The following is a 27,871-nucleotide window of genomic DNA, read 5'->3' as shown; positions in this document are numbered from 1 at the left end:
AATTCTTCAACTCTATGAATTGGGGATTATGAAATCGCTGAATATTACGCAATTAACCGATCGTTACGTTTTGAATATCTTCACATGTTGCAATGTAGGCCCTTACTAATAGAGAAATTGATCATCAGATCACTGAAAATCATGAGTGTTGAAAGCATATTCATGTAAATCCTCGATAGTATAGTGGTGAGTATCTCCGCCTGTCACGCGGAAGTCCGGGTTTCAATTCCCCGTCGGGGAGGTATTTTTGAGTAAATGATTTGTTATATACAGTTGAACGTCCGAATTGTTTGATTCATACCTCATAAAATGACCTGAAATCGGTAATGAATTCCCCACAAACATAGAATTCTTCAACTCTATGAATTGGGGGACTATGAAATCCCTGAACATTACGCAATTAACCGATCGTTACGTTTCGAATATCTTCACATGTTGCAATGAAGGCCCTTACAGATAGAGAAATCGAGCATCAGATCACTGAAAATCATGAGTGTTGAAAGCATATTCATGTAAATCCTCGATAGTATAGTGGTGAGTATCTCCGCCTGTCACGCGGAAGACCGGGGTTCAATTCCCCGTCGGGGAGGTATTTTTGAGTAAATGATTTGTTATATACAGTTGAACGTCCGAATTGTTTGATTCATACCTCATAAAATGACCTGAAATCGGTAATGAATTCCCCACAAACACAGAATTCTTCAACTCTATGAATTGGGGACTTTGAAATCCATGAACATTACGCAATTAATCGATCGTTACGTTGTGATTATCTCCACATGTTGCAATAAAGGCCGCTATATATAGAGAAATTGAGCATTAGATCACTGACAATCGTGAGTGTTGAAAGCATATTCATGTAAATCCTCGATAGTATAGTGGTGAGTATCTCCGCCTGTCACGCGGAAGACCCGGATTCAATTCCCCGTCGGGGAGGTATTTTTGAGTAAATGATTTGTTATATACAGTTGAACGTCCGAATTGTTTGATTCATACCTCATAAAATGACCTGAAATCGGTAATGAATTCCCCACAAACACAGAATTCTTCAACTCTATGAATTGGGGACTTTGAAATCCATGAACATTACGCAATTAATCGATCGTTACGTTGTGATTATCTCCACATGTTGCAATAAAGGCCGCTATATATAGAGAAATTGAGCATTAGATCACTGACAATCGTGAGTGTTGAAAGCATATTCATGTAAATCCTCGATAGTATAGTGGTGAGTATCTCCGCCTGTCACGCGGAAGACCGGGGTTCAATTCCCCGTCGGGGAGGTATTTTTGAGCAAATGATTTGTTATATACAGTTGACCGTCCGAATTGTTTGATTCATACCTCATAAAATGACCTGAAATCGGTAATGAATTCCCCACAAACACAGAATTCTTCAACTCTATGAATTGGGGACTTTGAAATCCATGAACATTACGCAATTAATCGATCGTTACGTTGTGATTATCTCCACATGTTGCAATAAAGGCCGCTATATATAGAGAAATTGAGCATTAGATCACTGACAATCGTGAGTGTTGAAAGGATATTCATGTAAATCCTCGATAGTATAGTGGTGAGTATCTCCGCCTGTCACGCGGAAGACCGGGGTTCAGTTCCCCGTCGGGGAGGTATTTTTGAGCAAATGACTTGTTATATACAGTTGACCGTCCGAATTGTTTGATTCATACCTCATAAAATGACCTGAAATCGGTAATGAATTCCCCACAAACACAGAATTCTTCAACTCTATGAATTGGGGATTATGAAATCGCTGAATATTACGCAATTAACCGATCGTTACGTTTTGAATATCTTCACATATTGCAATGTAGGCCCTTACAAATAGAGAAATTGATCATCAGATCACTGAAAATCATGAGTGTTGAAAGCATATTCATGTAAATCCTCGATAGTATAGTGGTGAGTATCTCCGCCTGTCACGCGGAAGTCCGGGTTTCAATTCCCCGTCGGGGAGGTATTTTTGAGTAAATGATTTGTTATATACAGTTGAACGTCCGAATTGTTTGATTTATACCTCATAAAATGACCTGAAATCGGTAATGAATTCCCCACAAACACAGAATTCTTCAACTCTATGAATTGGGGATTATGAAATCGCTGAATATTACGCAATTAACCGATCGTTACGTTTTGAATATCTTCACATGTTGCAATGTAGGCCCTTACTAATAGAGAAATTGATCATCAGATCACTGAAAATCATGAGTGTTGAAAGCATATTCATGTAAATCCTCGATAGTATAGTGGTGAGTATCTCCGCCTGTCACGCGGAAGACCGGGGTTCAATTCCCCGTCGGGGAGGTATTTTTGAGTAAATGATTTGTTATATAAAGTTGAACGTCCGAATTGTTTGATTCATACCTCATAAAATGACCTGAAATCGGTAATGATTCCCCACAAACACAGAATTTTTCAACTCTATGAATTGGGGACTTTGAAATCCATGAACATTACGCAATTAATCGATCGTTACGTTGTGATTATCTCCACATGTTGCAATAAAGGCCGCTATATATAGAGAAATTGAGCATTAGATCACTGACAATCGTGAGAGTTGAAAGCATATTCATGTAAATCCTCGATAGTATAGTGGTGAGTATCTCCGCCTGTCACGCGGAAGACCGGGGTTCAATTCCCCGTCGGGGAGGTATTTTTGAGCAAATGATTTGTTATATACAGTTGACCGTCCGAATTGTTTGATTCATACCTCATAAAATGACCTGAAATCGGTAATGAATTCCCCACAAACACAGAATTCTTCAACTCTATGAATTGGGGATTATGAAATCGCTGAATATTACGCAATTAACCGATCGTTACGTTTTGAATATCTTCACATGTTGCAATGTACGCCCTTACTAATAGAGAAATTGATCATCAGATCACTGAAAATCATGAGTGTTGAAAGCATATTCATGTAAATCCTCGATAGTATAGTGGTGAGTATCTCCGCCTGTCACGCGGAAGTCCGGGTTTCAATTCCCCGTCGGGGAGGTATTTTTGAGTAAATGATTTGTTATATACAGTTGAACGTCCGAATTGTTTGATTCATACCTCATAAAATGACCTGAAATCGGTAATGAATTCCCCACAAACATAGAATTCTTCAACTCTATGAATTGGGGGACTATGAAATCCCTGAACATTACGCAATTAACCGATCGTTACGTTTCGAATATCTTCACATGTTGCAATGAAGGCCCTTACAGATAGAGAAATCGAGCATCAGATCACTGAAAATCATGAGTGTTGAAAGCATATTCATGTAAATCCTCGATAGTATAGTGGTGAGTATCTCCGCCTGTCACGCGGAAGACCGGGGTTCAATTCCCCGTCGGGGAGGTTTTTTTGAGTAAATGATTTGTTATATAAAGTTGAACGTCCGAATTGCTTGATTCATACCTCATAAAATGACCTGAACTCGGTAATGAATTCCCCACAAACACAGAATTCTTCAACTCTATGAATTGGGGATTATGAAATCGCTGAATATTACGCAATTAACCGATCGTTACGTTTTGAATATCTTCACATGTTGCAATGTAGGCCCTTACTAATAGAGAAATTGATCATCAGATCACTGAAAATCATGAGTGTTGAAAGCATATTCATGTAAATCCTCGATAGTATAGTGGTGAGTATCTCCGCCTGTCACGCGGAAGTCCGGGTTTCAATTCCCCGTCGGGGAGGTATTTTTGAGTAAATGATTTGTTATATACAGTTGAACGTCCGAATTGTTTGATTCATACCTCATAAAATGACCTGAAATCGGTAATGAATTCCCCACAAACATAGAATTCTTCAACTCTATGAATTGGGGGACTATGAAATCCCTGAACATTACGCAATTAACCGATCGTTACGTTTCGAATATCTTCACGTGTTGCAATGAAGGCCCTTACAGATAGAGAAATCGAGCATCAGATCACTGAAAATCATGAGTGTTGAAAGCATATTCATGTAAATCCTCGATAGTATAGTGGTGAGTATCTCCGCCTGTCACGCGGAAGACCCGGGTTCAATTCCCCGTCGGGGAGGTATTTTTGAGTAAATGATTTGTTATATACAGTTGAACGTCCGAATTGTTTGATTCATACCTCATAAAATGACCTGAAATCGGTAATGAATTCCCCACAAACACAGAATTCTTCAACTCTATGAATTGGGGACTTTGAAATCCATGAACATTACGCAATTAATCGATCGTTACGTTGTGATTATCTCCACATGTTGCAATAAAGGCCGCTATATATAGAGAAATTGAGCATTAGATCACTGACAATCGTGAGTGTTGAAAGCATATTCATGTAAATCCTCGATAGTATAGTGGTGAGTATCTCCGCCTGTCACGCGGAAGACCGGGGTTCAATTCCCCGTCGGGGAGGTATTTTTGAGCAAATGATTTGTTATATACAGTTGACCGTCCGAATTGTTTGATTCATACCTCATAAAATGACCTGAAATCGGTAATGAATTCCCCACAAACACAGAATTCTTCAACTCTATGAATTGGGGATTATGAAATCGCTGAATATTACGCAATTAACCGATCGTTACGTTTTGAATATCTTCACATGTTGCAATGTAGGCCCTTACTAATAGAGAAATTGATCATCAGATCACTGAAAATCATGAGTGTTGAAAGCATATTCATGTAAATCCTCTATAGTATAGTGGTGAGTATCTCCGCCTGTCACGCGGAAGTCCGGGTTTCAATTCCCCGACGGGGAGGTATTTTTGAGTAAATGATTTGTTATATACAGTTGAACGTCCGAATTGTTTGATTCATACCTCATAAAATGACCTGAAATCGGTAATAAATTCCCCACAAACATAGAATTCTTCAACTCTATGAATTGGGGGACTATGAAATCCCTGAACATTACGCAATTAACCGATCGTTACGTTTTGAATATCTTCACATGTTGCAATGAAGGCCCTTACAGATAGAGAAATCGAGCATCAGATCACTGAAAATCATGAGTGTTGAAAGCATATTCATGTAAATCCTCGATAGTATAGTGGTGAGTATCTCCGCCTGTCACGCGGAAGACCGGGGTTCAATTCCCCGTCGGGGAGGTATTTTTGAGTAAATGATTTGTTATATAAAGTTGAACGTCCGAATTGTTTGATTCATACCTCATAAAATGACTTGAAATCGGTAATGAATTCCCCACAAACACAGAATTCTTCAACTCTATGAATTGGGGATTATGAAATCGCTGAATATTACGCAATTAACCGATCGTTACGTTTTGAATATCTTCACATGTTGCAATGTAGGCCCTTACTAATAGAGAAATTGATCATCAGATCACTGAAAATCATGAGTGTTGAAAGCATATTCATGTAAATCCTCGATAGTATAGTGGTGAGTATCTCCGCCTGTCACGCGGAAGTCCGGGTTTCAATTCCCCGTCGGGGAGGTATTTTTGAGTAAATGATTTGTTATATACAGTTGAACGTCCGAATTGTTTGATTCATACCTCATAAAATGACCTGAAATCGGTAATGAATTCCCCACAAACATAGAATTCTTCAACTCTATGAATTGGGGGACTATGAAATCCCTGAACATTACGCAATTAACCGATCGTTACGTTTCGAATATCTTCACGTGTTGCAATGAAGGCCCTTACAGATAGAGAAATCGAGCATCAGATCACTGAAAATCATGAGTGTTGAAAGCATATTCATGTAAATCCTCGATAGTATAGTGGTGAGTATCTCCGCCTGTCACGCGGAAGACCCGGGTTCAATTCCCCGTCGGGGAGGTATTTTTGAGTAAATGATTTGTTATATACAGTTGAACGTCCGAATTGTTTGATTCATACCTCATAAAATGACCTGAAATCGGTAATGAATTCCCCACAAACACAGAATTCTTCAACTCTATGAATTGGGGACTTTGAAATCCATGAACATTACGCAATTAATCGATCGTTACGTTGTGATTATCTCCACATGTTGCAATAAAGGCCGCTATATATAGAGAAATTGAGCATTAGATCACTGACAATCGTGAGTGTTGAAAGCATATTCATGTAAATCCTCGATAGTATAGTGGTGAGTATCTCCGCCTGTCACGCGGAAGACCGGGGTTCAATTCCCCGTCGGGGAGGTATTTTTGAGCAAATGATTTGTTATATACAGTTGACCGTCCGAATTGTTTGATTCATACCTCATAAAATGACCTGAAATCGGTAATGAATTCCCCACAAACACAGAATTCTTCAACTCTATGAATTGGGGATTATGAAATCGCTGAATATTACGCAATTAACCGATCGTTACGTTTTGAATATCTTCACATGTTGCAATGTAGGCCCTTACTAATAGAGAAATTGATCATCAGATCACTGAAAATCATGAGTGTTGAAAGCATATTCATGTAAATCCTCTATAGTATAGTGGTGAGTATCTCCGCCTGTCACGCGGAAGTCCGGGTTTCAATTCCCCGACGGGGAGGTATTTTTGAGTAAATGATTTGTTATATACAGTTGAACGTCCGAATTGTTTGATTCATACCTCATAAAATGACCTGAAATCGGTAATAAATTCCCCACAAACATAGAATTCTTCAACTCTATGAATTGGGGGACTATGAAATCCCTGAACATTACGCAATTAACCGATCGTTACGTTTTGAATATCTTCACATGTTGCAATGAAGGCCCTTACAGATAGAGAAATCGAGCATCAGATCACTGAAAATCATGAGTGTTGAAAGCATATTCATGTAAATCCTCGATAGTATAGTGGTGAGTATCTCCGCCTGTCACGCGGAAGACCGGGGTTCAATTCCCCGTCGGGGAGGTATTTTTGAGTAAATGATTTGTTATATACAGTTGAACGTCCGAATTGTTTGATTCATACCTCATAAAATGACTTGAAATCGGTAAAGAATTCCCCACAAACATAGAATTCTTCAACTCTATGAATTGGGGGACTATGAAATCCCTGAACATTACGCAATTAACCGATCGTTACGTTTTGAATATCTTCACATGTTGCAATGAAGGCCCTTACAGATAGAGAAATCGAGCATCAGATCACTGAAAATCATGAGTGTTGAAAGCATATTCATGTAAATCCTCGATAGTATAGTGGTGAGTATCTCCGCCTGTCACGCGGAAGACCGGGGTTCAATTCCCCGTCGGGGAGGTATTTTTGAGTAAATGATTTGTTATATACAGTTGAACGTCCGAATTGTTTGATTCATACCTCATAAAATGACCTGAAATCGGTAATGAATTCCCCACAAACATAGAATTCTTCAACTCTATGAATTGGGGGACTATGAAATCCCTGAACATTACGCAATTAACCGATCGTTACGTTTTGAATATCTTCACATGTTACAATGAAGGCCCTTACAGATAGAGAAATCGAGCATCAGATCACTGAAAATCATGAGTGTTGAAAGCATATTCATGTAAATCCTCGATAGTATAGTGGTGAGTATCTCCGCCTGTCACGCGGAAGACCGGGGTTCAATTCCCCGTCGGGGAGGTATTTTTGAGTAAATGATTTGTTATATAAAGTTGAACGTCCGAATTGTTTGATTCATACCTCATAAAATGACCTGAAATCGGTAATGAATTCCCCACAAACACAGAATTCTTCAACTCTATGAATTGGGGACTTTGAAATCCATGAACATTACGCAATTAATCGATCGTTACGTTGTGATTATCTCCACATGTTGCAATAAAGGCCGCTATATATAGAGAAATTGAGCATTAGATCACTGACAATCGTGAGTGTTGAAAGCATATTCATGTAAATCCTCGATAGTATAGTGGTGAGTATCTCCGCCTGTCACGCGGAAGACCCGGGTTCAATTCCCCGGCGGGGAGGTATTTTTGAGTAAATGATTTGTTATATACAGTTGAACGTCCGAATTGTTTGATTCATACCTCATAAAATGACCTGAAATCGGTAATGAATTCCCCACAAACACAGAATTCTTCAACTCTATGAATTGGGGACTTTGAAATCCATGAACATTACGCAATTAATCGATCGTTACGTTGTGATTATCTCCACATGTTGCAATAAAGGCCGCTATATATAGAGAAATTGAGCATTAGATCACTGACAATCGTGAGTGTTGAAAGCATATTCATGTAAATCCTCGATAGTATAGTGGTGAGTATCTCCGCCTGTCACGCGGAAGACCCGGGTTCAATTCTCCGTCGGGGAGGTATTTTTGAGTAAATGATTTGTTATATACAGTTGAACGTCCGAATTGTTTGATTCATACCTCATAAAATGACCTGAAATCGGTAATGAATTCCCCACAAACACAGAATTCTTCAACTCTATGAATTGGGGACTTTGAAATCCATGAACATTACGCAATTAATCGATCGTTACGTTGTGATTATCTCCACATGTTGCAATAAAGGCCGCTATATATAGAGAAATTGAGCATTAGATCACTGACAATCGTGAGTGTTGAAAGCATATTCATGTAAATCCTCGATAGTATAGTGGTGAGTATCTCCGCCTGTCACGCGGAAGACCCGGGTTCAATTCCCCGTCGGGGAGGTATTTTTGAGTAAATGATTTGTTATATACAGTTGAACGTCCGAATTGTTTGATTCATACCTCATAAAATGACCTGAAATCGGTAATGAATTCCCCACAAACACAGAATTCTTCAACTCTATGAATTGGGGATTATGAAATCGCTGAATATTACGCAATTAACCGATCGTTACGTTTTGAATATCTTCACATGTTGCAATGTAGGCCCTTACAAATAGAGAAACTGATCATCAGATCACTAAAAATCATGAGTGTTGAAAGCATATTCATGTAAATCCTCGATAGTATAGTGGTGAGTATCTCCGCCTGTCACGCGGAAGTCCGGGTTTCAATTCCCCGTCGGGGAGGTATTTTTGAGTAAATGATTTGTTATATACAGTTGAACGTCCGAATTGTTTGATTCATACCTCATAAAATGACCTGAAATCGGTAATGAATTCCCCACAAACATAGAATTCTTCAACTCTATGAATTGGGGGACTATGAAATCCCTGAACATTACGCAATTAACCGATCGTTACGTTTTGAATATCTTCACATGTTGCAATGAAGGCCCTTACAGATAGAGAAATCGAGCATCAGATCACTGAAAATCATGAGTGTTGAAAGCATATTCATGTAAATCCTCGATAGTATAGTGGTGAGTATCTCCGCCTGTCACGCGGAAGAACGGGGTTCAATTCCCCGTCGGGGAGGTGTTTTTGAGTAAATGATTTGTTATATACAGTTGAACGTCCGAATTGTTTGATTCATACCTCATAAAATGACCTGAAATCGGTAATGAATTCCCCACAAACACAGAATTCTTCAACTCTATGAATTGGGGACTTTGAAATCCATGAACATTACGCAATTAATCGATCGTTACGTTGTGATTATCTCCACATGTTGCAATAAAGGCCGCTATATATAGAGAAATTGAGCATTAGATCACTGACAATCGTGAGTGTTGAAAGCATATTCATGTAAATCCTCGATAGTATGGAGGTGAGTATCTCCGCCTGTCACGCGGAAGACCGGGGTTCAATTCCCCGTCGGGGAGGTATTTTTGAGCAAATGATTTGTTATATACAGTTGACCGTCCGAATTGTTTGATTCATACCTCATAAAATGACCTGAAATCGGTAATGAATTCCCCACAAACACAGAATTCTTCAACTCTATGAATTGGGGATTATGAAATCGCTGAATATTACGCAAATAACCGATCGTTACGTTTTGAATATCTTCACATGTTGCAATGTAGGCCCTTACAAATAGAGAAATTGATCATCAGATCACTGAAAATCATGAGTGTTGAAAGCATATTCATGTAAATCCTCGATAGTATAGTGGTGAGTATCTCCGCCTGTCACGCGGAAGTCCGTGTTTCAATTTCTCCGTCGGGGAGCTATTTTTGAGTAAATGATTTGTTATATACTGTTGAACGTCCGAATTGTTTGATTCATACCTCATAAAATGACCTGAAATCGGTAATGAATTTCCCACAAACATAGAATTCTTCAACTCTATGAATTGGGGGACTATGAAATCCCTGAACATTACGCAATTAACCGATCGTTACGTTTTGAATATCTTCACATGTTGCAATGAAGGCCCTTACAGATAGAGAAATCGAGCATCAGATCACTGAAAATCATGAGTGTTGAAAGCATATTCATGTAAATCCTCGATAGTATAGTGGTGAGTATCTCCGCCTGTCACGCGGAAGACCGGGGTTCAATTCCCCGTCGGGGATGTATTTTTGAGTAAATGATTTGTTATATAAAGTTGAACGTCCGAATTGTTTGATTCATACCTCATAAAATGACCTGAAATCGGTAATGAATTCCCCACAAACACAGAATTCTTCAACTCTATGAATTGGGGACTTTGAAATCCATGAACATTACGCAATTAATCGATCGTTACGTTGTGATTATCTCCACATGTTGCAATAAAGGCCGCTATATATAGAGAAATTGAGCATTAGATCACTGACAATCGTGAGTGTTGAAAGCATATTCATGTAAATCCTCGATAGTATAGTGGTGAGTATCTCCGCCTGTCACGCGGAAGACCGGGGTTCAATTCCCCGTCGGGGAGGTATTTTTGAGTAAATGATTTGTTATATAAAGTTGAACGTCCGAATTGTTTGATTCATACCTCATAAAATGACCTGAAATCGGTAATGAATTCCTCACAAAGACAGAATTCTTCAACTCTATGAATTGGGGACTTTGAAATCCCTGAACATTACGCAATTAATCCATCGTTACGTTGTGATTATCTCCACATGTTGCAATAAAGGCCGCTATATATAGAGAAATTGAGCATCAGACCACTGAAAATCATGAGTGTTGAAAGCATATTCATGTAAATCCTCGATAGTATAGTAGTGAGTATCTCCGCCTGTCACGCGGAAGACCGGGGTTCAATTTCCCGTCGGGGAGGTATTTTTGAGTAAATGATTTGTTATATAAAGTTGAACGTCCGAATTGTTTGATTCATACCTCATAAAATGACCTGAAATCGGTAATGAATTCCCCACAAACACAGAATTCTTCAACTCTATGAATTGGGGACTTTGAAATCCATGAACATTACGCAATTAATCGATCGTTACGTTGTGATTATCTCCACATGTTGCAATAAAGGCCGCTATATATAGAGAAATTGAGCATTAGATCACTGACAATCGTGAGTGTTGAAAGCATATTCATGTAAATCCTCGATAGTATAGTGGTGAGTATCTCCGCCTGTCACGCGGAAGACCGGGGTTCAATTCCCCGTCGGGGAGGTATTTTTGAGTAAATGATTTGTTATATACAGTTGAACGTCCGAATTGTTTGATTCATACCTCATAAAATGACCTGAAATCGGTAATGAATTCCCCACAAACACAGAATTCTTCAACTCTATGAATTGGGGACTTTGAAATCCATGAACATTACGCAATTAATCGATCGTTACGTTGTGATTATCTCCACATGTTGCAATAAAGGCCGCTATATATAGAGAAATTGAGCATTAGATCACTGACAATCGTGAGTGTTGAAAGCATATTCATGTAAATCCTCGATAGTATAGTGGTGAGTATCTCCGCCTGTCACGCGGAAGACCGGGGTTCAATTCCCCGTCGGGGAGGTATTTTTGAGCAAATGATTTGTTATATACAGTTGACCGTCCGAATTGTTTGATTCATACCTCATAAAATGACCTGAAATCGGTAATGAATTCCCCACAAACACAGAATTCTTCAACTCTATGAATTGGGGATTATGAAATCGCTGAATATTACGCAATTAACCGATCGTTACGTTTTGAATATCTTCACATGTTGCAATGTAGGCCTTTACAAATAGAGAAATTGATCATCAGATCACTGAAAATCATGAGTGTTGAAAGCATATTCATGTAAATCCTCGATAGTATAGTGGTGAGTATCTCCGCCTGTCACGCGGAAGTCCGGGTTTCAATTTCTCCGTCGGGGAGCTATATTTGAGTAAATGATTTGTTATATACAGTTGAACGTCCGAATTGTTTGATTCATACCTCATAAAATGACCTGAAATCGGTAATGAATTCCCCACAAACATAGAATTCTTCAACTCTATGAATTGGGGGACTATGAAATCCCTGAACATTACGCTATTAACCGATCGTTACGTTTTGAGTATCTTCACATGTTGCAATGAAGGCCCTTACAGATAGAGAAATCGAGCATCAGATCACTGAAAATCATGAGTGTTGAAAGCATATTCATGTAAATCCTCGATAGTATAGTGGTGAGTATCTCCGCCTGTCACGCGGAAGACCGGGGTTCAATTCCCCGTCGGGGAGGTATTTTGAGTAAATGATTTGTTATATAAAGTTGAACGTCCGAATTGTTTGATTCATACCTCATAAAATGACCTGGAATCGGTAATGAATTCCCCACAAACACAGAATTCTTCAACTCTATGAATTGGGGACTTTGAAATCCATGAACATTACGCAATTAATCGATCGTTACGTTGTGATTATCTCCACATGTTGCAATAAAGGCCGCTATATATAGAGAAATTGAGCATTAGATCACTGACAATCGTGAGTGTTGAAAGCATATTCATGTTAATCCTCGATAGTATAGTGGTGAGTATCTCCGCCTGTCACGCGGAAGACCGGGGTTCAATTCCCCGTCGGGGAGGTATTTTTGAGTAAATGATTTGTTATATACAGTTGAACGTCCGAATTGTTTGATTCATACCTCATAAAATGACCTGAAATCGGTAATGAATTCCCCACAAACACAGAATTCTTCAACTCTATGAATTGGGGATTATGAAATCGCTGAATATTACGCAATTAACCGATCGTTACGTTTTGAATATCTTCACAAGTTGCAATGTAGGCCCTTACAAATAGAGAAATTGATCATCAGATCACTGAAAATCATGAGTGTTGAAAGCATATTCATGTAAATCCTCGATAGTATAGTGGCGAGTATCTCCGCCTGTCACGCGGAAGTCCGGGTTTCAATTCCCCGTCGGGGAGGTATTTTTGAGTAAATGATTTGTTATATACAGTTGAACGTCCGAATTGTTTGATTCATACCTCATAAAATGACCTGAAATCGGTAATGAATTCCCCACAAACATAGAATTCTTCAACTCTATGAATTGGGGGACTATGAAATCCCTGAACATTACGCAATTAACCGATCGTTACGTTTTGAATATCTTCACATGTTGCAATGAAGGCCCTTACAGATAGAGAAATCGAGCATCAGATCACTGAAAATCATGAGTGTACCTCACCACAGAATTCTTCAACTCTATGAATTGGGGGATTGTGAAATCGCTGAACATTACGCAATTAACCGATCGTTACGTTTTGAATATCTTCACATGTTGCAATGTAGGCCCTTACAAATAGAGAAATTGAGCATCAGATCACTGAAAATCATGAGTGTTGAAAGCATATTCATGTAAATCCTCGATATTATAGTGGTGAGTATCTCCGCCAGTCACGCGGAAGACCGGGTTTCAATTCACCGTCGGGGAGGTATTTTTGAGTAAATGATTTGTTATATACAGTTGACCGTCCGAATTGTTTGATTCATACCTCATAAAATGACCTGAAATCGGTAATGAATTCCCCACAAACACAGAATTCTTCAACTCTATGAATTAGGGACTTTGAAATCCCTGAACATTACGCAATTAATCGATCGTTACGTTGTGATTATCTCCACATGTTGCAATAAAGGCCGCTATATATAGAGAAATTGAGCATTAGATCACTGACAATCGTGAGTGTTGAAAGCATATTCATGTAAATCCTCGATAGTATAGTGGTGAGTATCTCCGCCTGTCACGCGGAAGACCGGGGTTCAATTCCCCGTCGGGGAGGTGTTTTTGAGTAAATGATTTGTTATATATAGTTGATCGTCCGAATTGTTTGATTCATACCTCATAAAATGACCTGAAATCGGTAATGAATTCCCCACAAACACAGAATTCTTCAACTCTATGAATTGGGGACTTTGAAATCCCTGAACATTACGCAATTAATCGATCGTTACGTTGTGATTATCTCCACATGTTGCAATAAAGGCCACTATATATAGAGAAATTGAGCATTAGATCACTGACAATCGTGAGTGTTGAAAGCATATTCATGTAAATCCTCGATAGTATAGTGGTGAGTATCTCCGCCTGTCACGCGGAAGACCGGGGTTCAATTCCCCGTCGGGGAGGTATTTTTGAGCAAATGATTTGTTATATACAGTTGACCGTCCGAATTGTTTGATACATACCTCATAAAATGATCTGAAATCGGTAATGAATTCCCCACAAACACAGAATTCTTCAACTCTATGAATTGGGGATTATGAAATCGCTGAATATTACGCAATTAACCGATCGTTACGTTTTGAATATCTTCACATGTTGCAATGTAGGCCCTTACAAATAGAGAAATTGATCATCAGATCACTGAAAATCATGAGTGTTGAAAGCATATTCATGTAAATCCTCGATAGTATAGTGGTGAGTATCTCCGCCTGTCACGCGGAAGTCCGGGTTTCAATTTCTCCGTCGGGGAGCTATTTTTGAGTAAATGATTTGTTATATACAGTTGAACGTCCGAATTGTTTGATTCATACCTCAAAAAATGACCTGAAATCGGTAATGAATTCCCCACAAACATAGAATTCTTCAACTCTATGAATTGGGGGACTATGAAATCCCTGAACATTACGCAATTAACCGATCGTTACGTTTTGAATATCTTCACATGTTGCAATGAAGGCCCTTACAGATAGAGAAATCGAGCATCAGATCACTGAAAATCATGAGTGTTGAAAGCATATTCATGTAAATCCTCGATAGTATAGTGGTGAGTATCTCCGCCTGTCACGCGGAAGACCGGGGTTCAATTCCCCGTCGGGGAGGTATTTTTGAGTAAATGATTTGTTATATACAGTTGACCGTCCGAATTGTTTGATTCATACCTCATAAAATGACCTGAAATCGGTAATGAATTCCCCACAAACACAGAATTCTTCAACTCTATGAATTGGGGACTTTGAAATCCATGAACATTACGCAATTAATCGATCGTTACGTTGTGATTATCTCCACATGTTGCAATAAAGGCCGCTATATATAGAGAAATTGAGCATTAGATCACTGACAATCGTGAGTGTTGAAAGCATATTCATGTAAATCCTCGATAGTATAGTGGTGAGTATCTCCGCCTGTCACGCGGAAGACCGGGGTTCAATTCCCCGTCGGGGAGGTATTTTTGAGTAAATGATTTGTTATATACAGTTGACCGTCCGAATTGTTTGATTCATACCTCATAAAATGACCTGGAATCGGTAATGAATTCCCCACAAACACAGAATTCTTCAACTCTATGAATTGGGGACTTTGAAATCCATGAACATTACGCAATTAATCGATCGTTACGTTGTGATTATCTCCACATGTTGCAATAAAGGCCGCTATATATAGAGAAATTGAGCATTAGATCACTGACAATCGTGAGTGTTGAAAGCATATTCATGTTAATCCTCGATAGTATAGTGGTGAGTATCTCCGCCTGTCACGCGGAAGACCGGGGTTCAATTCCCCGTCGGGGAGGTATTTTTGAGTAAATGATTTGTTATATACAGTTGAACGTCCGAATTGTTTGATTCATACCTCATAAAATGACCTGAAATCGGTAATGAATTCCCCACAAACACAGAATTCTTCAACTCTATGAATTGGGGACTTTGAAATCCATGAACATTACGCAATTAATCGATCGTTACGTTGTGATTATCTCCACATGTTGCAATAAAGGCCGCTATATATAGAGAAATTGAGCATTAGATCACTGACAATCGTGAGTGTTGAAAGCATATTCATGTAAATCCTCGATAGTATAGTGGTGAGTATCTCCGCCTGTCACGCGGAAGTCCGGGTTTCAATTTCTCCGTCGGGGAGCTATATTTGAGTAAATGATTTGTTATATACAGTTGAACGTCCGAATTGTTTGATTCATACCTCATAAAATGACCTGAAATCGGTAATGAATTCCCCACAAACATAGAATTCTTCAACTCTATGAATTGGGGGACTATGAAATCCCTGAACATTACGCTATTAACCGATCGTTACGTTTTGAGTATCTTCACATGTTGCAATGAAGGCCCTTACAGATAGAGAAATCGAGCATCAGATCACTGAAAATCATGAGTGTTGAAAGCATATTCATGTAAATCCTCGATAGTATAGTGGTGAGTATCTCCGCCTGTCACGCGGAAGACCGGGGTTCAATTCCCCGTCGGGGAGGTATTTTTGAGTAAATGATTTGTTATATAAAGTTGAACGTCCGAATTGTTTGATTCATACCTCATAAAATGACCTGGAATCGGTAATGAATTCCCCACAAACACAGAATTCTTCAACTCTATGAATTGGGGACTTTGAAATCCATGAACATTACGCAATTAATCGATCGTTACGTTGTGATTATCTCCACATGTTGCAATAAAGGCCGCTATATATAGAGAAATTGAGCATTAGATCACTGACAATCGTGAGTGTTGAAAGCATATTCATGTTAATCCTCGATAGTATAGTGGTGAGTATCTCCGCCTGTCACGCGGAAGACCGGGGTTCAATTCCCCGTCGGGGAGGTATTTTTGAGTAAATGATTTGTTATATACAGTTGAACGTCCGAATTGTTTGATTCATACCTCATAAAATGACCTGAAATCGGTAATGAATTCCCCACAAACACAGAATTCTTCAACTCTATGAATTGGGGATTATGAAATCGCTGAATATTACGCAATTAACCGATCGTTACGTTTTGAATATCTTCACATGTTGCAATGTAGGCCCTTACAAATAGAGAAATTGATCATCAGATCACTGAAAATCATGAGTGTTGAAAGCATATTCACGTAAATCCTCGATAGTACAGTGGCGAGTATCTCCGCCTGTCACGCGGAAGTCCGGGTTTCAATTCCCCGTCGGGGAGGTATTTTTGAGTAAATGATTTGTTATATACAGTTGAACGTCCGAATTGTTTGATTCATACCTCATAAAATGACCTGAAATCGGTAATGAATTCCCCACAAACATAGAATTCTTCAACTCTATGAATTGGGGGACTATGAAATCCCTGAACATTACGCAATTAACCGATCGTTACGTTTTGAATATCTTCACATGTTGCAATGAAGGCCCTTACAGATAGAGAAATCGAGCATCAGATCACTGAAAATCATGAGTGTACCTCACCACAGAATTCTTCAACTCTATGAATTGGGGGATTGTGAAATCGCTGAACATTACGCAATTAACCGATCGTTACGTTTTGAATATCTTCACATGTTGCAATGTAGGCCCTTACAAATAGAGAAATTGAGCATCAGATCACTGAAAATCATGAGTGTTGAAAGCATATTCATGTAAATCCTCGATATTATAGTGGTGAGTATCTCCGCCAGTCACGCGGAAGACCGGGTTTCAATTCACCGTCGGGGAGGTATTTTTGAGTAAATGATTTGTTATATACAGTTGACCGTCCGAATTGTTTGATTCATACCTCATAAAATGACCTGAAATCGGTAATGAATTCCCCACAAACACAGAATTCTTCAACTCTATGAATTAGGGACTTTGAAATCCCTGAACATTACGCAATTAATCGATCGTTACGTTGTGATTATCTCCACATGTTGCAATAAAGGCCGCTATATATAGAGAAATTGAGCATTAGATCACTGACAATCGTGAGTGTTGAAAGCATATTCATGTAAATCCTCGATAGTATAGTGGTGAGTATCTCCGCCTGTCACGCGGAAGACCGGGGTTCAATTCCCCGTCGGGGAGGTGTTTTTGAGTAAATGATTTGTTATATATAGTTGATCGTCCGAATTGTTTGATTCATACCTCATAAAATGACCTGAAATCGGTAATGAATTCCCCACAAACACAGAATTCTTCAACTCTATGAATTGGGGACTTTGAAATCCCTGAACATTACGCAATTAATCGATCGTTACGTTGTGATTATCTCCACATGTTGCAATAAAGGCCACTATATATAGAGAAATTGAGCATTAGATCACTGACAATCGTGAGTGTTGAAAGCATATTCATGTAAATCCTCGATAGTATAGTGGTGAGTATCTCCGCCTGTCACGCGGAAGACCGGGGTTCAATTCCCCGTCGGGGAGGTATTTTTGAGCAAATGATTTGTTATATACAGTTGACCGTCCGAATTGTTTGATTCATACCTCATAAAATGACCTGAAATCGGTAATGAATTCCCCACAAACACAGAATTCTTCAACTCTATGAATTGGGGATTATGAAATCGCTGAATATTACGCAATTAACCGATCGTTACGTTTTGAATATCTTCACATGTTGCAATGTAGGCCCTTACAAATAGAGAAATTGATCATCAGATCACTGAAAATCATGAGTGTTGAAAGCATATTCATGTAAATCCTCGATAGTATAGTGGTGAGTATCTCCGCCTGTCACGCGGAAGTCCGGGTTTCAATTTCTCCGTCGGGGAGCTATTTTTGAGTAAATGATTTGTTATATACAGTTGAACGTCCGAATTGTTTGATTCATACCTCATAAAATGACCTGAAATCGGTAATGAATTCCCCACAAACATAGAATTCTTCAACTCTATGAATTGGGGGACTATGAAATCCCTGAACATTACGCAATTAACCGATCGTTACGTTTTGAATATCTTCACATGTTGCAATGAACGCCCTTACAGATAGAGAAATCGAGCATCAGATCACTGAAAATCATGAGTGTTGAAAGCATATTCATGTAAATCCTCGATAGTATAGTGGTGAGTATCTCCGCCTGTCACGCGGAAGACCGGGGTTCAATTCCCCGTCGGGGAGGTATTTTTGAGTAAATGATTTGTTATATACAGTTGACCGTCCGAATTGTTTGATTCATACCTCATAAAATGACCTGAAATCGGTAATGAATTCCCCACAAACACAGAATTCTTCAACTCTATGAATTGGGGACTTTGAAATCCATGAACATTACGCAATTAATCGATCGTTACGTTGTGATTATCTCCACATGTTGCAATAAAGGCCGCTATATATAGAGAAATTGAGCATTAGATCACTGACAATCGTGAGTGTTGAAAGCATATTCATGTAAATCCTCGATAGTATAGTGGTGAGTATCTCCGCCTGTCACGCGGAAGACCGGGGTTCAATTCCCCGTCGGGGAGGTATTTTTGAGTAAATGATTTGTTATATACAGTTGAACGTCCGAATTGTTTGATTCATACCTCATAAAATGACCTGGAATCGGTAATGAATTCCCCACAAACACAGAATTCTTCAACTCTATGAATTGGGGACTTTGAAATCCATGAACATTACGCAATTAATCGATCGTTACGTTGTGATTATCTCCACATGTTGCAATAAAGGCCGCTATATATAGAGAAATTGAGCATTAGATCACTGACAATCGTGAGTGTTGAAAGCATATTCATGTTAATCCTCGATAGTATAGTGGTGAGTATCTCCGCCTGTCACGCGGAAGACCGGGGTTCAATTCCCCGTCGGGGAGGTATTTTTGAGTAAATGATTTGTTATATACAGTTGAACGTCCGAATTGTTTGATTCATACCTCATAAAATGACCTGAAATCGGTAATGAATTCCCCACAAACACAGAATTCTTCAACTCTATGAATTGGGGACTTTGAAATCCATGAACATTACGCAATTAATCGATCGTTACGTTGTGATTATCTCCACATGTTGCAATAAAGGCCGCTATATATAGAGAAATTGAGCATTAGATCACTGACAATCGTGAGTGTTGAAAGCATATTCATGTAAATCCTCGATAGTATAGTGGTGAGTATCTCCGCCTGTCACGCGGAAGACCGGGGTTCAATTTCCCGTCGGGGAGGTATTTTTGAGCAAATGATTTGTTATATACAGTTGACCGTCCGAATTGTTTGATTCATACCTCATAAAATGACCTGAAATCGGTAATGAATTCCCCACAAACACAGAATTCTTCAACTCTATGAATTGGGGATTATGAAATCGCTGAATATTACGCAATTAACCGATCGTTACGTTTTGAATATCTTCACATTTTGCAATGTAGGCCCTTACAAATAGAGAAATTGATCATCAGATCACTGAAAATCATGAGTGTTGAAAGCATATTCATGTAAATCCTCGATAGTATAGTGGTGAGTATCTCCGCCTGTCACGCGGAAGTCCGGGTTTCAATTCCCCGTCGGGGAGGTATTTTTGAGTAAATGATTTGTTATATACAGTTGAACGTCCGAATTGTTTGATTCATACCTCATAAAATGACCTGAAATCGGTAATGAATTCCCCACAAACATAGAATTCTTCAACTCTATGAATTGGGGGACTATGAAATCCCTGAACATTACGCAATTAACCGATCGTTACGTTTTGAATATCTTCACATGTTGCAATGAAGGCCCTTACAGATAGAGAAATCGAGCATCAGATCACTGAAAATCATGAGTGTACCTCACCACAGAATTCTTCAACTCTATGAATTGGGGGATTGTGAAATCGCTGAACATTACGCAATTAACCGATCGTTAGGTTTTGAATATCTTCACATGTTGCAATGTAGGCCCTTACAAATAGAGAAATTGAGCATCAGATCACTGAAAATCATGAGTGTTGAAAGCATATTCATGTAAATCCTCGATATTATAGTGGTGAGTATCTCCGCCAGTCACGCGGAAGACCGGGTTTCAATTCACCGTCGGGGAGGTATTTTTGAGTAAATGATTTGTTATATACAGTTGACCGTCCGAATTGTTTGATTCATACCTCATAAAATGACCTGAAATCGGTAATGAATTCCCCACAAACACAGAATTCTTCAACTCTATGAATTAGGGACTTTGAAATCCCTGAACATTACGCAATTAATCGATCGTTACGTTGTGATTATCTCCACATGTTGCAATAAAGGCCGCTATATTTAGAGAAATTGAGCATTAGATCACTGACAATCGTGAGTGTTGAAAGCATATTCATGTAAATCCTCGATAGTATAGTGGTGAGTATCTCCGCCTGTCACGCGGAAGACCGGGGTTCAATTCCCCGTCGGGGAGGTATTTTTGAGCAAATGATTTGTTATATACAGTTGACCGTCCGAATTGTTTGATTCATACCTCATAAAATGACCTGAAATCGGTAATGAATTCCCCACAAACACAGAATTCTTCAACTCTATGAATTGGGGATTATGAAATCGCTGAATATTACGCAATTAACCGATCGTTACGTTTTGAATATCTTCACATTTTGCAATGTAGGCCCTTACAAATAGAGAAATTGATCATCAGATCACTGAAAATCATGAGTGTTGAAAGCATATTCATGTAAATCCTCGATAGTATAGTGGTGAGTATCTCCGCCTGTCACGCGGAAGTCCGGGTTTCAATTCCCCGTCGGGGAGGTATTTTTGAGTAAATGATTTGTTATATACAGTTGAACGTCCGAATTGTTTGATTCATACCTCATAAAATGACCTGAAATCGGTAATGAATTCCCCACAAACATAGAATTCTTCAACTCTATGAATTGGGGGACTATGAAATCCCTGAACATTACGCAATTAACCGATCGTTACGTTTTGAATATCTTCACATGTTGCAATGAAGGCCCTTACAGATAGAGAAATCGAGCATCAGATCACTGAAAATCATGAGTGTACCTCACCACAGAATTCTTCAACTCTATGAATTGGGGGATTGTGAAATCGCTGAACATTACGCAATTAACCGATCGTTAGGTTTTGAATATCTTCACATGTTGCAATGTAGGCCCTTACAAATAGAGAAATTGAGCATCAGATCACTGAAAATCATGAGTGTTGAAAGCATATTCATGTAAATCCTCGATATTATAGTGGTGAGTATCTCCGCCAGTCACGCGGAAGACCGGGTTTCAATTCACCGTCGGGGAGGTATTTTTGAGTAAATGATTTGTTATATACAGTTGACCGTCCGAATTGTTTGATTCATACCTCATAAAATGACCTGAAATCGGTAATGAATTCCCCACAAACACAGAATTCTTCAACTCTATGAATTAGGGACTTTGAAATCCCTGAACATTACGCAATTAATCGATCGTTACGTTGTGATTATCTCCACATGTTGCAATAAAGGCCGCTATATTTAGAGAAATTGAGCATTAGATCACTGACAATCGTGAGTGTTGAAAGCATATTCATGTAAATCCTCGATAGTATAGTGGTGAGTATCTCCGCCTGTCACGCGGAAGACCGGGGTTCAATTCCCCGTCGGGGAGGTATTTTTGAGCAAATGATTTGTTATATACAGTTGACCGTCCGAATTGTTTGATTCATACCTCATAAAATGACCTGAAATCGGTAATGAATTCCCCACAAACACAGAATTCTTCAACTCTATGAATTGGGGATTATGAAATCGCTGAATATTACGCAATTAACCGATCGTTACGTTTTGAATATCTTCACAAGTTGCAATGTAGGCCCTTACAAATAGAGAAATTGATCATCAGATCACTGAAAATCATGAGTGTTGAAAGCATATTCATGTAAATCCTCGATAGTATAGTGGTGAGTATCTCCGCCTGTCACGCGGAAGTCCGGGTTTCAATTTCTCCGTCGGGGAGCTATTTTTGAGTAAATGATTTGTTATATACAGTTGAACGTCCGAATTGTTTGATTCATACCTCATAAAATGACCTGAAATCGGTAATGAATTCCCCACAAACATAGAATTTTTCAACTCTATGAATTGGGGGACTATGAAATCCCTGAACATTACGCAATTAACCGATCGTTACGTTTTGAATATCTTCACATGTTGCAATGAAGGCCCTTACAGATAGAGAAATCGAGCATCAGATCACTGAAAATCATGAGTGTACCTCACCACAGAATTCTTCAACTCTATGAATTGGGGGATTGTGAAATCGCTGAACATTACGCAATTAACCGATCGTTAGGTTTTGAATATCTTCACATGTTGCAATGTAGGCCCTTACAAATAGAGAAATTGAGCATCAGATCACTGAAAATCATGAGTGTTGAAAGCATATTCATGTAAATCCTCGATATTATAGTGGTGAGTATCTCCGCCAGTCACGCGGAAGACCGGGTTTCAATTCACCGTCGGGGAGGTATTTTTGAGTAAATGATTTGTTATATACAGTTGACCGTCCGAATTGTTTGATTCATACCTCATAAAATGACCTGAAATCGGTAATGAATTCCCCACAAACACAGAATTCTTCAACTCTATGAATTAGGGACTTTGAAATCCCTGAACATTACGCAATTAATCGATCGTTACGTTGTGATTATCTCCACATGTTGCAATAAAGGCCGCTATATATAGAGAAATTGAGCATTAGATCACTGACAATCGTGAGTGTTGAAAGCATATTCATGTAAATCCTCGATAGTATAGTGGTGAGTATCTCCGCCTGTCACGCGGAAGACCGGGGTTCAATTCCCCGTCGGGGAGGTATTTTTGAGTAAATGATTTGTTATATACAGTTGAACGTCCGAATTGTTTGATTCATACCTCATAAAATGACCTGAAATCGGTAATGAATTCCCCACAAACATAGAATTCTTCAACTCTATGAATTGGGGGACTATGAAATCCCTGAACATTACGCAATTAACCGATCGTTACGTTTTGAATATCTTCACATGTTGCAATGAAGGCCCTTACAGATAGAGAAATCGAGCATCAGATCACTGAAAATCATGAGTGTACCTCACCACAGAATTCTTCAACTCTATGAATTGGGGGATTGTGAAATCGCTGAACATTACGCAATTAACCGATCGTTAGGTTTTGAATATCTTCACATGTTGCAATGTAGGCCCTTACAAATAGAGAAATTGAGCATCAGATCACTGAAAATCATGAGTGTTGAAAGCATATTCATGTAAATCCTCGATATTATAGTGGTGAGTATCTCCGCCAGTCACGCGGAAGACCGGGTTTCAATTCACCGTCGGGGAGGTATTTTTGAGTAAATGATTTGTTATATACAGTTGACCGTCCGAATTGTTTGATTCATACCTCATAAAATGACCTGAAATCGGTAATGAATTCCCCACAAACACAGAATTCTTCAACTCTATGAATTAGGGACTTTGAAATCCCTGAACATTACGCAATTAATCGATCGTTACGTTGTGATTATCTCCACATGTTGCAATAAAGGCCGCTATATTTAGAGAAATTGAGCATTAGATCACTGACAATCGTGAGTGTTGAAAGCATATTCATGTAAATCCTCGATAGTATAGTGGTGAGTATCTCCGCCTGTCACGCGGAAGACCGGGGTTCAATTCCCCGTCGGGGAGGTATTTTTGAGCAAATGATTTGTTATATACAGTTGACCGTCCGAATTGTTTGATTCATACCTCATAAAATGACCTGAAATCGGTAATGAATTCCCCACAAACACAGAATTCTTCAACTCTATGAATTGGGGATTATGAAATCGCTGAATATTACGCAATTAACCGATCGTTACGTTTTGAATATCTTCACAAGTTGCAATGTAGGCCCTTACAAATAGAGAAATTGATCATCAGATCACTGAAAATCATGAGTGTTGAAAGCATATTCATGTAAATCCTCGATAGTATAGTGGTGAGTATCTCCGCCTGTCACGCGGAAGTCCGGGTTTCAATTTCTCCGTCGGGGAGCTATTTTTGAGTAAATGATTTGTTATATACAGTTGAACGTCCGAATTGTTTGATTCATACCTCATAAAATGACCTGAAATCGGTAATGAATTCCCCACAAACATAGAATTTTTCAACTCTATGAATTGGGGGACTATGAAATCCCTGAACATTACGCAATTAACCGATCGTTACGTTTTGAATATCTTCACATGTTGCAATGAAGGCCCTTACAGATAGAGAAATCGAGCATCAGATCACTGAAAATCATGAGTGTACCTCACCACAGAATTCTTCAACTCTATGAATTGGGGGATTTTGAAATCGCTGAACATTACGCAATTAACCGATCGTTAGGTTTTGAATATCTTCACATGTTGCAATGTAGGCCCTTACAAATAGAGAAATTGAGCATCAGATCACTGAAAATCATGAGTGTTGAAAGCATATTCATGTAAATCCTCGATATTATAGTGGTGAGTATCTCCGCCAGTCACGCGGAAGACCGGGTTTCAATTCACCGTCGGGGAGGTATTTTTGAGTAAATGATTTGTTATATACAGTTGACCGTCCGAATTGTTTGATTCATACCTCATAAAATGACCTGAAATCGGTAATGAATTCCCCACAAACACAGAATTCTTCAACTCTATGAATTAGGGACTTTGAAATCCCTGAACATTACGCAATTAATCGATCGTTACGTTGTGATTATCTCCACATGTTGCAATAAAGGCCGCTATATATAGAGAAATTGAGCATTAGATCACTGACAATCGTGAGTGTTGAAAGCATATTCATGTAAATCCTCGATAGTATAGTGGTGAGTATCTCCGCCTGTCACGCGGAAGACCGGGGTTCAATTCCCCGTCGGGGAGGTGTTTTTGAGTAAATGATTTGTTATATATAGTTGATCGTCCGAATTGTTTGATTCATACCTCATAAAATGACCTGAAATCGGTAATGAATTCCCCACAAACACAGAATTCTTCAACTCTATGAATTGGGGACTTTGAAATCCCTGAACATTACGCAATTAATCGATCGTTACGTTGTGATTATCTCCACATGTTGCAATAAAGGCCGCTATATATAGAGAAATTGAGCATTAGATCACTGACAATCGTGAGTGTTGAAAGCATATTCATGTAAATCCTCGATAGTATAGTGGTGAGTATCTCCGCCTGTCACGCGGAAGACCGGGGTTCAATTCCCCGTCGGGGAGGTATTTTTGAGCAAATGATTTGTTATATACAGTTGACCGTCCGAATTGTTTGATTCATACCTCATAAAATGACCTGAAATCGGTAATGAATTCCCCACAAACACAGAATTCTTCAACTCTATGAATTGGGGATTATGAAATCCCGAATATTACGCAATTAACCGATCGTTACGTTTTGAATATCTTCACATGTTGCAATGTAGGCCCTTACAAATAGAGAAATTGATCATCAGATCACTGAAAATCATGAGTGTTGAAAGCATATTCTTGTAAATCCTCGATAGTATAGTGGTGAGTATCTCCGCCTGTCACGCGGAAGTCCGGGTTTCAATTTCTCCGTCGGGGAGCTATTTTTGAGTAAATGATTTGTTATATACAGTTGAACGTCCGAATTGTTTGATTCATACCTCATAAAATGACCTGAAATCGGTAATGAATTCCCCACAAACATAGAATTCTTCAACTCTATGAATTGGGGGACTATGAAATCCCTGAACATTACGCAATTAACCGATCGTTACGTTTTGAATATCTTCACATGTTGCAATGTAGGCCCTTACAAATAGAGAAATTGATCATCAGATCACTGAAAATCATGAGTGTTGAAAGCATATTCATGTAAATCCTCGATAGTATAGTGGTGAGTATCTCCGCCTGTCACGCGGAAGTCCGGGTTTCAATTTCTCCGTCGGGGAGCTATTTTTGAGTAAATGATTTGTTATATACAGTTGAACGTCCGAATTGTTTGATTCATACCTCATAAAATGACCTGAAATCGGTAATGAATTCCCCACAAACATAGAATTCTTCAACTCTATGAATTGGGGGACTATGAAATCCCTGAACATTACGCAATTAACCGATCGTTACGTTTTGAATATCTTCACATGTTGCAATGAAGGCCCTTACAGATAGAGAAATCGAGCATCAGATCACTGAAAATCATGAGTGTTGAAAGCATATTCATGTAAATCCTCGATAGTATAGTGGTGAGTATCTCCGCCTGTCACGCGGAAGACCGGGGTTCAATTCCCCGTCGGGGAGGTATTTTTGAGTAAATGATTTGTTATATAAAGTTGAACGTCCGAATTGTTTGATTCATACCTCATAAAATGACCTGAAATCGGTAATGAATTCCCCACAAACACAGAATTCTTCAACTCTATGAATTGGGGACTTTGAAATCCATGAACATTACGCAATTAATCGATCGTTACGTTGTGATTATCTCCACATGTTGCAATAAAGGCCGCTATATATAGAGAAATTGAGCATTAGATCACTGACAATCGTAAGTGTTGAAAGCATATTCATGTTAATCCTCGATAGTATAGTGGTGAGTATCTCCGCCTGTCACGCGGAAGACCGGGGTTCAATTCCCCGTCGGGGAGGTATTTTTGAGTAAATGATTTGTTATATACAGTTGACCGTCCGAATTGTTTGATTCATACCTCATAAAATGACCTGAAATCGGTAATGAATTCCCCACAAACACAGAATTCTTCAACTCTATGAATTGGGGACTTTGAAATCCATGAACATTACGCAATTAATCGATCGTTACGTTGTGATTATCTCCACATGTTGCAATAAAGGCCGCTATATATAGAGAAATTGAGCATTAGATCACTGACAATCGTGAGTGTTGAAAGCATATTCATGTAAATCCTCGATAGTATAGTGGTGAGTATCTCCGCCTGTCACGCGGAAGACCGGGGTTCAATTCCCCGTCGGGGAGGTATTTTTGAGTAAATGATTTGTTATATACAGTTGACCGTCCGAATTGTTTGATTCATACCTCATAAAATGACCTGAAATCGGTAATGAATTCCC

The 27,871-nt window shown here is 39.0% G+C and overlaps 38 non-coding genes across 38 annotated transcripts; all 38 read left to right on the top strand.

Moving 5' to 3' along the window:
• The first annotated feature begins 517 nt into the window (after positions 1-517).
• Positions 518-589, top strand: TRNAD-GUC (transfer RNA aspartic acid (anticodon GUC)). Its single transcript has one exon. It is a non-coding gene; the product is annotated as a tRNA-Asp (tRNA).
• Positions 590-1,211: 622 nt separating this feature from the next.
• On the top strand, positions 1,212-1,283 carry TRNAD-GUC (transfer RNA aspartic acid (anticodon GUC)). Its single transcript has one exon. It is a non-coding gene; the product is annotated as a tRNA-Asp (tRNA).
• Positions 1,284-2,252: 969 nt separating this feature from the next.
• TRNAD-GUC (transfer RNA aspartic acid (anticodon GUC)) lies at positions 2,253-2,324 on the top strand. The gene has a single exon. It is a non-coding gene; the product is annotated as a tRNA-Asp (tRNA).
• A 274-nt stretch (positions 2,325-2,598) lies between these two features.
• On the top strand, positions 2,599-2,670 carry TRNAD-GUC (transfer RNA aspartic acid (anticodon GUC)). Its single transcript has one exon. It is a non-coding gene; the product is annotated as a tRNA-Asp (tRNA).
• Positions 2,671-3,293: 623 nt separating this feature from the next.
• On the top strand, positions 3,294-3,365 carry TRNAD-GUC (transfer RNA aspartic acid (anticodon GUC)). The gene has a single exon. It is a non-coding gene; the product is annotated as a tRNA-Asp (tRNA).
• Positions 3,366-4,335: 970 nt separating this feature from the next.
• On the top strand, positions 4,336-4,407 carry TRNAD-GUC (transfer RNA aspartic acid (anticodon GUC)). The gene has a single exon. It is a non-coding gene; the product is annotated as a tRNA-Asp (tRNA).
• Positions 4,408-5,030: 623 nt separating this feature from the next.
• TRNAD-GUC (transfer RNA aspartic acid (anticodon GUC)) lies at positions 5,031-5,102 on the top strand. Its single transcript has one exon. It is a non-coding gene; the product is annotated as a tRNA-Asp (tRNA).
• Positions 5,103-6,072: 970 nt separating this feature from the next.
• TRNAD-GUC (transfer RNA aspartic acid (anticodon GUC)) lies at positions 6,073-6,144 on the top strand. The gene has a single exon. It is a non-coding gene; the product is annotated as a tRNA-Asp (tRNA).
• Positions 6,145-6,767: 623 nt separating this feature from the next.
• TRNAD-GUC (transfer RNA aspartic acid (anticodon GUC)) lies at positions 6,768-6,839 on the top strand. The gene has a single exon. It is a non-coding gene; the product is annotated as a tRNA-Asp (tRNA).
• A 276-nt stretch (positions 6,840-7,115) lies between these two features.
• On the top strand, positions 7,116-7,187 carry TRNAD-GUC (transfer RNA aspartic acid (anticodon GUC)). The gene has a single exon. It is a non-coding gene; the product is annotated as a tRNA-Asp (tRNA).
• Positions 7,188-7,463: 276 nt separating this feature from the next.
• On the top strand, positions 7,464-7,535 carry TRNAD-GUC (transfer RNA aspartic acid (anticodon GUC)). The gene has a single exon. It is a non-coding gene; the product is annotated as a tRNA-Asp (tRNA).
• A 2,707-nt stretch (positions 7,536-10,242) lies between these two features.
• Positions 10,243-10,314, top strand: TRNAD-GUC (transfer RNA aspartic acid (anticodon GUC)). The gene has a single exon. It is a non-coding gene; the product is annotated as a tRNA-Asp (tRNA).
• Positions 10,315-10,589: 275 nt separating this feature from the next.
• TRNAD-GUC (transfer RNA aspartic acid (anticodon GUC)) lies at positions 10,590-10,661 on the top strand. Its single transcript has one exon. It is a non-coding gene; the product is annotated as a tRNA-Asp (tRNA).
• Positions 10,662-11,283: 622 nt separating this feature from the next.
• Positions 11,284-11,355, top strand: TRNAD-GUC (transfer RNA aspartic acid (anticodon GUC)). The gene has a single exon. It is a non-coding gene; the product is annotated as a tRNA-Asp (tRNA).
• Positions 11,356-11,630: 275 nt separating this feature from the next.
• TRNAD-GUC (transfer RNA aspartic acid (anticodon GUC)) lies at positions 11,631-11,702 on the top strand. The gene has a single exon. It is a non-coding gene; the product is annotated as a tRNA-Asp (tRNA).
• Positions 11,703-12,326: 624 nt separating this feature from the next.
• Positions 12,327-12,398, top strand: TRNAD-GUC (transfer RNA aspartic acid (anticodon GUC)). Its single transcript has one exon. It is a non-coding gene; the product is annotated as a tRNA-Asp (tRNA).
• Positions 12,399-12,672: 274 nt separating this feature from the next.
• TRNAD-GUC (transfer RNA aspartic acid (anticodon GUC)) lies at positions 12,673-12,744 on the top strand. Its single transcript has one exon. It is a non-coding gene; the product is annotated as a tRNA-Asp (tRNA).
• Positions 12,745-13,876: 1,132 nt separating this feature from the next.
• On the top strand, positions 13,877-13,948 carry TRNAD-GUC (transfer RNA aspartic acid (anticodon GUC)). Its single transcript has one exon. It is a non-coding gene; the product is annotated as a tRNA-Asp (tRNA).
• A 275-nt stretch (positions 13,949-14,223) lies between these two features.
• On the top strand, positions 14,224-14,295 carry TRNAD-GUC (transfer RNA aspartic acid (anticodon GUC)). Its single transcript has one exon. It is a non-coding gene; the product is annotated as a tRNA-Asp (tRNA).
• Positions 14,296-14,919: 624 nt separating this feature from the next.
• On the top strand, positions 14,920-14,991 carry TRNAD-GUC (transfer RNA aspartic acid (anticodon GUC)). Its single transcript has one exon. It is a non-coding gene; the product is annotated as a tRNA-Asp (tRNA).
• A 275-nt stretch (positions 14,992-15,266) lies between these two features.
• Positions 15,267-15,338, top strand: TRNAD-GUC (transfer RNA aspartic acid (anticodon GUC)). The gene has a single exon. It is a non-coding gene; the product is annotated as a tRNA-Asp (tRNA).
• A 275-nt stretch (positions 15,339-15,613) lies between these two features.
• On the top strand, positions 15,614-15,685 carry TRNAD-GUC (transfer RNA aspartic acid (anticodon GUC)). Its single transcript has one exon. It is a non-coding gene; the product is annotated as a tRNA-Asp (tRNA).
• A 624-nt stretch (positions 15,686-16,309) lies between these two features.
• Positions 16,310-16,381, top strand: TRNAD-GUC (transfer RNA aspartic acid (anticodon GUC)). Its single transcript has one exon. It is a non-coding gene; the product is annotated as a tRNA-Asp (tRNA).
• A 275-nt stretch (positions 16,382-16,656) lies between these two features.
• TRNAD-GUC (transfer RNA aspartic acid (anticodon GUC)) lies at positions 16,657-16,728 on the top strand. The gene has a single exon. It is a non-coding gene; the product is annotated as a tRNA-Asp (tRNA).
• A 1,132-nt stretch (positions 16,729-17,860) lies between these two features.
• On the top strand, positions 17,861-17,932 carry TRNAD-GUC (transfer RNA aspartic acid (anticodon GUC)). The gene has a single exon. It is a non-coding gene; the product is annotated as a tRNA-Asp (tRNA).
• Positions 17,933-18,207: 275 nt separating this feature from the next.
• On the top strand, positions 18,208-18,279 carry TRNAD-GUC (transfer RNA aspartic acid (anticodon GUC)). The gene has a single exon. It is a non-coding gene; the product is annotated as a tRNA-Asp (tRNA).
• A 624-nt stretch (positions 18,280-18,903) lies between these two features.
• Positions 18,904-18,975, top strand: TRNAD-GUC (transfer RNA aspartic acid (anticodon GUC)). Its single transcript has one exon. It is a non-coding gene; the product is annotated as a tRNA-Asp (tRNA).
• Positions 18,976-19,250: 275 nt separating this feature from the next.
• Positions 19,251-19,322, top strand: TRNAD-GUC (transfer RNA aspartic acid (anticodon GUC)). Its single transcript has one exon. It is a non-coding gene; the product is annotated as a tRNA-Asp (tRNA).
• Positions 19,323-19,597: 275 nt separating this feature from the next.
• Positions 19,598-19,669, top strand: TRNAD-GUC (transfer RNA aspartic acid (anticodon GUC)). Its single transcript has one exon. It is a non-coding gene; the product is annotated as a tRNA-Asp (tRNA).
• A 1,479-nt stretch (positions 19,670-21,148) lies between these two features.
• TRNAD-GUC (transfer RNA aspartic acid (anticodon GUC)) lies at positions 21,149-21,220 on the top strand. The gene has a single exon. It is a non-coding gene; the product is annotated as a tRNA-Asp (tRNA).
• Positions 21,221-22,352: 1,132 nt separating this feature from the next.
• On the top strand, positions 22,353-22,424 carry TRNAD-GUC (transfer RNA aspartic acid (anticodon GUC)). The gene has a single exon. It is a non-coding gene; the product is annotated as a tRNA-Asp (tRNA).
• Positions 22,425-23,557: 1,133 nt separating this feature from the next.
• Positions 23,558-23,629, top strand: TRNAD-GUC (transfer RNA aspartic acid (anticodon GUC)). The gene has a single exon. It is a non-coding gene; the product is annotated as a tRNA-Asp (tRNA).
• Positions 23,630-24,414: 785 nt separating this feature from the next.
• On the top strand, positions 24,415-24,486 carry TRNAD-GUC (transfer RNA aspartic acid (anticodon GUC)). The gene has a single exon. It is a non-coding gene; the product is annotated as a tRNA-Asp (tRNA).
• Positions 24,487-25,619: 1,133 nt separating this feature from the next.
• Positions 25,620-25,691, top strand: TRNAD-GUC (transfer RNA aspartic acid (anticodon GUC)). Its single transcript has one exon. It is a non-coding gene; the product is annotated as a tRNA-Asp (tRNA).
• A 275-nt stretch (positions 25,692-25,966) lies between these two features.
• TRNAD-GUC (transfer RNA aspartic acid (anticodon GUC)) lies at positions 25,967-26,038 on the top strand. The gene has a single exon. It is a non-coding gene; the product is annotated as a tRNA-Asp (tRNA).
• Positions 26,039-27,010: 972 nt separating this feature from the next.
• Positions 27,011-27,082, top strand: TRNAD-GUC (transfer RNA aspartic acid (anticodon GUC)). The gene has a single exon. It is a non-coding gene; the product is annotated as a tRNA-Asp (tRNA).
• A 275-nt stretch (positions 27,083-27,357) lies between these two features.
• Positions 27,358-27,429, top strand: TRNAD-GUC (transfer RNA aspartic acid (anticodon GUC)). Its single transcript has one exon. It is a non-coding gene; the product is annotated as a tRNA-Asp (tRNA).
• A 275-nt stretch (positions 27,430-27,704) lies between these two features.
• Positions 27,705-27,776, top strand: TRNAD-GUC (transfer RNA aspartic acid (anticodon GUC)). Its single transcript has one exon. It is a non-coding gene; the product is annotated as a tRNA-Asp (tRNA).
• Positions 27,777-27,871: the final 95 nt, after the last annotated feature.

The sequence above is a fragment of the Saccoglossus kowalevskii genome, chromosome 17, assembly GCF_978046115.1.
Source record: "Saccoglossus kowalevskii chromosome 17, keSacKowa6.1, whole genome shotgun sequence".
NCBI lineage: Eukaryota > Metazoa > Hemichordata > Enteropneusta > Harrimaniidae > Saccoglossus > Saccoglossus kowalevskii.
This window is presented reverse-complemented; position numbering and strand designations above follow the sequence as displayed.